The 8,986-nt window shown below is 42.2% G+C and overlaps 1 long non-coding RNA gene across 1 annotated transcript; it reads left to right on the top strand.

Annotated features, from left to right (window-relative positions):
* The first annotated feature begins 5,625 nt into the window (after positions 1-5,625).
* Positions 5,626-7,534, top strand: LOC110291108. The gene is made up of 3 exons (XR_002377532.1): positions 5,626-5,688; positions 6,871-6,913; positions 7,390-7,534. It is a non-coding gene; the product is annotated as an uncharacterized LOC110291108 (long non-coding RNA).
* The last annotated feature ends 1,452 nt before the right edge of the window (positions 7,535-8,986 follow it).

The raw sequence follows: 8,986 nt of genomic DNA, 5'->3' as shown, positions 1-8,986 counted from the left end.
TCCATAAAAGTCGTGGAGAGTGGCTTCGCTAACTGCATCGCGTTGCCAAAAGCTGAGGTCATTTCCTCTTGCTAAAAATGCAGAGCTTCATAAATTATTTTTATCACCTCTAGAGTCAAGCAAACAGTCTTGCACAGATGCCAAAGAGGTTTCACCCCCTCCCCATACCACGAGCACTCTTTAATCTTGAAATGTTTTTCACAAGTGTTCTGCAAAATTATTGTTTATGCTTTCCTCTCCTCCTCTCCCCTACATTACCAATGTCCCAGCCAAGTGCATGTAAATCTAGGAAAATAAACACAATTGCATCCAGCCAAGGTTTTCACAGAGAGTGGCATAGATATTGGGGTTGGGGCTGGGGAGACAGCTCATTTTCCCTGTGGGGGAGGGGGAGGCCTGATGATGCACAGGCACACGCATGTGCATGCACACACACACACACAAGCAAGCAACCTCACACACATGCATACATTTGTATATACAGACACACATGCACACAAAACGAATAGAATAAATCTTTAAAAAATTCATATTGAAGCTGGGCACAGTGGTGCACACCTTTAATCCTAGCATTGAGGAGGTAGAGGCAGGTGGATCTTTCTGAGTACAAGGCCAGCCTGGTCTACAGAGCAAGTTCCAGGACAGCCAGGGCTGTTATACAGAGAAACCCTATCTCCAAAAGAAAACAAATAATAATGATGATGATGGTGGTGGTGGTGGCGGTGGCGGTGACGATGACGACGACGACAACAACAACAACATACTATGGAGTCAGGCAAATGAGTCAGTGAAGGAAGGCGCTTGCTGTGTGAGCCTAATGGCCTGAGTTTCATCCCTGGATCCTATGTAAAGGTACAAGGAGAAAACTACCTTCTAACGTTGCCCTCTGACCTTCACAGGGATGGCACATATGTCCACACCCGCACATCACTCAATATACAAGAATAATAGTGCTAAGCACAGAAAGTGCTGTTGAGCTTGGTATAATTATCCTCCAATTCCCAATACACACACCAGCGACTGGGGGGTGGGGGTGACATTGTTTCCACAAAGCCATTTTTTTAGGAGGTGTTAGGTATGTGGAGATGGTGAACGACAAGCCACGAGTGTTCAGTGGAGAACTTTATAGAAAACACTACTGAATTAACTTACAGTACATTTGTTAAACACGAGCACCTCTAATAATGACATTTCATTGAACAATGCCCTTTGTCTTTCTCAGTTCATCAGCTACCTATTTCAGTAATGAGCCACAGTCATCCTATTCTGATTTTCCCCTAATGTAAAGGCTCAGCTCACTTCACCGCCAGTGAAGCATAATGCTATTATTCAGTCTTTGGCTTAGGAAGAAAAAGCTATGGAATAGATCACCATTCTAATTGGCTAACAAGTATTAAGCCTTATGGTTGTTAATGGCACCCAGTCATTCTGTCTTGCTGTTGATGGGAATAACCAAAATAACAACAACAATAATAATAAGATAAAAAAGAAAGGGCAACAGTTTGAATGGAGGATAAGAGAAAGAAAAGACTAGTGGGTGTAGTTTACGAGCAGTAACATGAGTATCCACAGAAAAGATATGAGCACATATTATATTTAATAGCTCACATGTTATCTTAATTCTTTATCAACAATTCATGCAGATAGCTTAATACCAAACATTTTAGTTAAGATTAACAATCTGTGAAACAGAAGGCCTGGCAAATGTGAGCTGGGTCTACCTCAGCTATGTGAGGAGGAATGCTCACTGCTGGAAGGCTGGGTCATGCATGAGGTATTTGTTTCCTGCCAAGTAGATGCAGGCAGGTTTGGAAAATATTATGGCTATCGTGGCCCTGATTTATACCCCAATGAAGCCTGTGTCCAAACTTATTTTTGTTCCTTTTTGCAAAAGCTTTCCCCTGAAATGAAAGATAGGCCCCTTCCTGGTTTTTCCTTTCCCACGTGACAGGGTCTCCTTAACTATGTCCCCCAACCCCATCTCTCTTTTGAACTCAGCAAAACATCTCATTAGTAAAGGCAAGATCGGACTCCTTGTAATCTTTCCTCAGCTGAGGCAAAGCTACACAGTTTACAATGGATCTTTGGGAAACTGTTCTTTTTTTTCTTCCTTTCTCTTTTTCTTTCTTTCTTTTTTTTTTTTAAACCGAGGGCGGCTGCTTCTATAGATCTCTCTCAATTACCCACAGTAAATTTAGGCATTGTGCAAGAGCAAATTTTACAGTCCATGAAGAGATGAAGTGAAATCTAGATGAAATTCATTGTGACACATTCCCAGTTAGCGCTGTGATGTGTCTGTATTACAGAAGATAGACGTTCTATTAGCATGGAAGCTCCCATAATGGACTGTGAATCATCTCAGGTAATAGAGATGCCAAGCGGAATGAATGAAAAGCGCTATTGGATTCCATTAGCGCCCTTTGTTTTTAAATCAGTCATTTCTTGTGAATAACCAACTCTACACTTCTTGACCCTAGCTCCAGGTGATAATTGTGGACTAGTATCACAAGGCATTAATCTGACTTACTATGCAATTAACAGTGCAGTTGAGAGCTTATTTGGGTTTTCTAAAAGCAGAAGCCTGGGCCTTTTCAAGCTGGACAGTGAATTATAAACATATAAATGGGTAAAAATAGCCTTGGTGAGGCTCATTTTAATTGTTTTGACTTCTGTGAAATTATTCATCTACCATCCAGCTTATTTGGGATTTTTATATTGTGTCTTTGCTACTTTCTGCCATCTTTGCTGTTCTTTTTTAAAACATGTTCTTCTACCCCAGGTTTGACATCAGGACTAAATATTATCCCAAAGGTATATTTATAAAAGGATTTAGTTCCATTAAACCTCTTTAAACACATTTCAAAATTCACTGGGTATCTTCTCATCAGAAAAATAATATCAACATCACATTTCCCTTCACAAAGAACCTCACCTAATTTGTCAATCAACTATAATTGATCAGTGTAGCCATTACTCTAATAATTAGTACAGGGTTTAGATGTAGCTTAGATCTGTGCCTCTGGGATGCCAGCAAAAGGGTCATTTGTGCAGTAGCTCTAGTCACAGGAATTCTACCTAATTATACTCTAAAAAGAAGCATTTAGACAACCCAGACAAATATCCATTTCCTTTTTAAAATTACAGTTTATTTAATTAGTTAATTAATTGTGTGTGTGAGAGAGAGACAGTACACAAGTGGAAATCAGAGAATAAAGGAGTCGGGTCTCTTGTCTCGCCATGTGGATCATGGGGATCGAACTCAGATGAGAAGCTGTTTACCCACTGAGTCATCTCGCAGGCCCTAAACACATATTTCTTATTTCACTGCATTTTATATAAATGCGATAGCTTCATCATGAGACAAAGCTGCATTTGCCTCCAAACTCTGTAAAAGGAATATATACATTTCAGATACATCTACAACACACCACACACACACACACACACACACACACACACACACACACACACACCTGATTTACAAGGTAGGAACAAGGCAGTTTTGCCAAAGTACGATAGCATCTAAAGCAAGCAGAGTAACATGACTGGAGTTGCTTTAATATTCCTCCATAAATCTCCTGAGACGTCTTTAAGAAGAGCCCACTCTACGTCTCCCCGCCTATGATCATCTGTTTCCACACCAGGACGAACAACATTACCCTCATCCGCAGAAGGATGAGAGAGGAGAGTGCCTGCATTCGGGGCTTTCTCCTTAATGTTGTACTGACAGGTGTAAGATTAACTTTGTTAGGTGTCTAGCCACTCATGCAAGCTAAATTAAATTAATGGAACAAATTTCTCTCATAATTAAGATAAAAATTCATGTCAGCTGTAACCTTGCTGTACACTAATTATATACAAATGATTTATCATCTGCTTCGCCCAGAATATTAATCCTTACCTCATTGATAACTGCAGTCAGTGTTAAGAGATGAAAGTTGATTAAATATGACAGATTAGGCAACCACAGCCCACGGTGCCGGCGCTACAGTGAAACCAATAACGCTCAAGTCGCTCTCTGTGTTTCAAATGCATTCCCATGGAAACAGATGCATGCTTAATGAAGGGTGTTGAGATTATTTTCAATAATGACTGATATTGGAACAGTGGGCAGAGCTGATCAATAACAATTAGCCACTTAGCCTGCTAAAGACATGGTTAGAGAAAACAGGCTATTTACACATTAGTGGGACCTTATCCAAAGACGGATACTCTGTAACGTCTCTATGCTGTATTCGAGTATGTGTCTCTTATTTTTTTCCTGCGTCGGAGGGGTTCCATGGCAGAGGGGTGCCTGCTGGGGGGGCTGTGTGGGAGGGGTGCCTGCGTGGGGGGTGGTATTGTGCCAAGAGCCCTCCTGTCGCCTCTTAGCTCCTGCTTATGAAATGAGTGATTGATGTTGCCAGCGGTTCTTTGGTGCTCTGAAGAGAGCTGCCAAGTGTATCAGGAAAAATCCAAAGGCGACTGTGACCATGAAACTAATATTGCTTTGTAGGGATTTGGTTTGAGGAAAACTTCTCTGCCAAGGCGTAACTCAATTGTACAGAAAATTCTTTTGATCCTTCACTGTAGGCCCCGACATTTAATTTTAAAGAATCCAAGATGAGTTGTGAAGATACTTAAGGAAAACCTCCACTTTGGACTCCCTTCATACTAGATGTAAAGTATTTTAATAACATAAATTTAATAATAGATCTGGCTTCCAAGTCTATTTGGAAATTTGCACTTTTATTTTGTATTAATTTGAATCACCCCAGGAGTCAAGATCTTGTAATGCTAATTACTTATAGAGACTCCCAGGATTCCTACCCTGACAGTCAGCTTGGAGAAATCCCAACTCCCTGGGCCAAAAAGTGTTAATAAAAAGTGATTAGCTACTAGGGTCGAGCCCCATTATAATAATGCATTATAGCTCCCTTGAATGGGCTATGCGCATTCTCATTTCTCTGAATGAAGAAAATGGTTAAGGGAGATGAAAACCTAAGCATTTCAGCTGGCATTGTTACCCAAAGAATCAAGCTTTTAAAAATAAAAAAAAAAAAAAAGAAGGCTCTTTCTTTAGACGTCTTACGTGTCCAGACTCACTGGGCATATCCCCCTGCCTAGTTCATCTATTTGTTCTGGTGTGGGAAGCTACGTCTGAACGCATGCAGGGGGTTAATGCAGAACCTAAGAGGCTGCATGTGTGAGGATTTTTTTTAAAAAAAGATTTATTTGTATTTGTATTTATGTGTATGCGTCTGTCTCTAAATATGGGTGTGTGAACCTGACTGCAGTGCCCACAGCGACCAGAAGAGGGAGTCTGATCTCCCTAGAGCTGATGTTTACAGGGGTTGAGGGCCACTAGTGTGGGACTGAACGAACTCGGGGTCCTCAGGAAGAGCAGCGGCTTGTGGAGAAATGGCGAGCGAGATATTTCTCCAGCTCATGTTAGAAGCTTGATACTTATGTAGAGCGCACAGTATTTGCCTTCTCTTAGTCTCCTGGGACAGGCGGCTCTTCACTCAAATCATCAGCCACAGGGTATCCACGGCTGGGACTCCACACAGACGCTAATAAAGCCGGAACTGTATTTATTGTGACGGAACAAAAATGGATCCTAAACACCCCAAGTCAAGTGCAGCCAACAGGAAATGGGCTGACACATTTCCATCAGGAAGGCAAACGGGCGTGTCAGATTCTTGAAAGGTACTGGGTCATTTCAGCTCTGTTTTAGCATCTTGATAAATAAATATAGAATACCTATAAAGACCACTCCACAGAAAGCATATCTTAATACACTCCCACGAACCAACGAATCCATCCAGTATCTCACCCCTTCCCCCCACCAAAACCAAACCAACAGTCTAACCTTTCGCTACATCCCCAGGTGGAACCAGAATTGCACTTAATACAAAGGTAATGATAGAATAATATTGTGTTTTGGCAATCAAAACAGGGTTCTCAGGGTACAGTTCATTAGTTTACATAGTTGTCATTCTTGGAGTATGTTTATTATACTTTCCTTTTATTATTTTTAATTCATTTGTTGCTATTGTTTTGGTGGTGGTGGAGGTTGTGGCAGTGGCGTGAACAGGGAGAACAACCTCAGGAAGTCCGTTCCCTCCTTCCCCTTTATGTGGGTCCTGGGCATTGAGCTCAGGTAATCAGGTTTCATGGTAACTTGATCATCCATTTTGCTGGCCCTGTTTACAGTCTTCCTGAAAGTACCATGGTCTGCTTTCTACGCTGATGCCATGAGTCCTTGCTATCCCGTACCCAGTTTCAGCCCCCAACACCTACCCAGACTGGAAATATAGTCGGGGCAATTACCCTTTCTCGACCTTCTGAACAACACAATTATTGGGAAGATAATAAGATTATCCAGGCTTTTGCTTCTTCAAATGATACGGAGGAATTCTGACTGAACACCGTCTCATATGCATTCATCTTTAAAACAAATAAGGAAAGTGAAAATGTGCCTTTGAGCTAATGAGGGCCGAGAGACAGGCAGTAGATACATTTTCTCACTTGCCTAATGAGCAAAGTGACAGATAGCGAGGCGTTCACAGTTGAGTAATTCTCTCAGCCAGCAGCAAATGCAGGAGCATGTGTGCTTGCAGAAGGTTGCAGGGGGCGGGGAGGGGGGTGGTCTGAGATGTGATAAACATACCCCGATTCTGCTGGCCAGAGTAAGTTATCACCCAGAGAGGAAGGAAGTCTTTCCTCCACGAGGAAATTGAACTAGGGAAACAAACAAACAAACAAGTATCAAAGGCATTTCCCATGTGACTTAGTTCAATTAGAATTGAATTAAAACAATAGGCAAAAAGAAAAGAACAACAACAACAACAAAAAAAAAAAACAAGAAAACTGTTCTTTCCTTCTCAGGCCAACTACCTGGAGCTGCAGGGTAGGACTAAGGATCAAGCAGGTAATGACCCCACCCATCAGGGTCTGGGCACCTCCCCTCTGAGGGTCTCTGTGTCTTGCAGACTTAGTCCCAAGGGAAAGGGAGAGCATCTAGCTAAAACTAAGGGCAGTTGAGGTGGTGAGGGAGGGGTATGTGGAAGGAGAGGAAGGTGAATTTCTGTGGAATACACCCAGGAGTCCATTGGAGAATTCATGGACTGAAGGGGGGTGGGGGCTTGAAACTCCTTTAGTGTTCTGTCAGAAAACTGTTCCATACCACCTCTGTGCCAGGATGATCTTCCTTGTACCTTCTTGCCAGCTTTGGACGTGGGCTGTGTTAGCTACTATATAGGGGAACAGGCTGAGGTCCCAAAGGCTAAGCACCTTGCTTTGGCTCTCCTGGCTAGCAAAGTGTGGGATTCCCATTCAGTGTGCCTGGGTTCAGCATCCAGGGTCAATTCTCTTCACCAAATTGAGACTCTTTTTTTTTTTCACCAGGAAGCTGGCACAGGGCAGAGCTAAGAATTCAGCCAGAGAAGTGTGTGGAATAACGAACGGGTTCTCTAAAAATGTCCTCTAACGTTATGACTCAGTGGGGAAACTGTACTTCTACAAGCCTGATGACCCAAGTTCAAACCCTAGGACTCACACAATAGAAGAAAACAACCAACTTCCAAACATTGTCTTTGACGGTCATGGCTCACACAACAACACATACATGCTTAAACAAACTCACAGAAAGAGAGTTTACATAGATAGAATCACATGTAACACTTACATACATTTATGGGGTACAGTAGTATTTTTTTCTACAGGTATATAGCATATAGTGAGCAAACCAGGGTAAATGGGATTTCTGTTTCCTAAAGCAATATTTCCATGTATTTGAAGCCTTCCGAGTCTTCTAGTCATTTATAAATACTCAGAAATTAGTGAAGGAGCTGGAAACTCAAATTCCATTCCCAGTGCTATATAAAAGCAGTATGGTGGCACATGTCTGGCCTGCAAGTCTAGCCTGTGGAGGAAGAGGAAGAAGAATCATGAGTTCAAGTTCATCCTTGAGTACGTTGCTAGCCTGAGATACACAAGGTCTTGAAAATGAAAAAAAAGGGGGAGGGGAAGAGATGGAAGGAGGAAAAATTACAGGAGGGGATAGACACCTTATTGTACCCTAGAGTACTAGAACTGATCTAGAACCCATTTTCTATCATCCACCACTTCCAAGGCTCGTCAAACTCCTTCCCCACTCCTCCCCAGTATCAACTTTTCCACAAGTGAGCCTGTCCCTCTGTAACCGCTTTATTCTACTTAACATGGTGTCTTCCATTCTAACCTACTGTAAAAGACAGGATTTCATTCTTTCCCTGCCTGAAAGCTATCCCATCATGCATGTATACCACACCTTCCCTGTCCATTCACCTATGGATGGACGCACTGGTTGACTTTAAGTCTCTATATGAGCAGTTGACTATCAACTGCTTGAGAATCCTTTACACGAGTGCAATTTTTGTCTTGAAAGCTAATTCCTGTCCCCTGATTGGAACTATAGCTCCATCTGTCTCTGTCTCTCGTTCTCTCTTGTTCTCTCTTGTTCTCTCTTGTTCTCTCTTGTTCTCTCTTGTTCTCTCTTGTTCTCTCTTGTTCTCTCTTGTTCTCTCTCTCTCTCTCTCTCTCTCTCTCCCCCTCTCTCTCTGTATGTGTATGTATGCTTACACATGTGTGACGATGTATTGGAGGCAGAGGACAATCTTGTCTGTCACTACTTGGGGGCTATTCACCTTAGTTTTGTTTGGTTGGTTTTGTTTTGGTTGAGGCAAGGTCTCTCCCTGGCCTGGAACTTGCAGAGTGAGCTGAGCCGGCAGGCTCTTGTATCCCAGGGATCTGCTTCTTTCCACTTTTGCAGTGGTAAGATGGTAAGCATCCTCTACTATCTGGCTCTTTTTTTTTCCAAACATGCATTTACAGTTTACTCACTGAACCATTCACCAGCCTTGAGACACATAGGTTTTTATCATTTAAGTTATTTCCCTCATGAAGACAATCGCCATTGTATGGAGACGGAAACAGATCTATAGAGTCTGAGAACACGCCGAAG

The sequence above is a fragment of the Mus caroli genome, chromosome 1 (assembly GCF_900094665.2).
Source record: "Mus caroli chromosome 1, CAROLI_EIJ_v1.1, whole genome shotgun sequence".
Taxonomy (NCBI): Eukaryota; Metazoa; Chordata; class Mammalia; order Rodentia; family Muridae; genus Mus; species Mus caroli.
The sequence above is the reverse complement of the archived record's forward strand: the minus strand, read 5'-3'. Positions and strand labels throughout refer to the sequence as shown.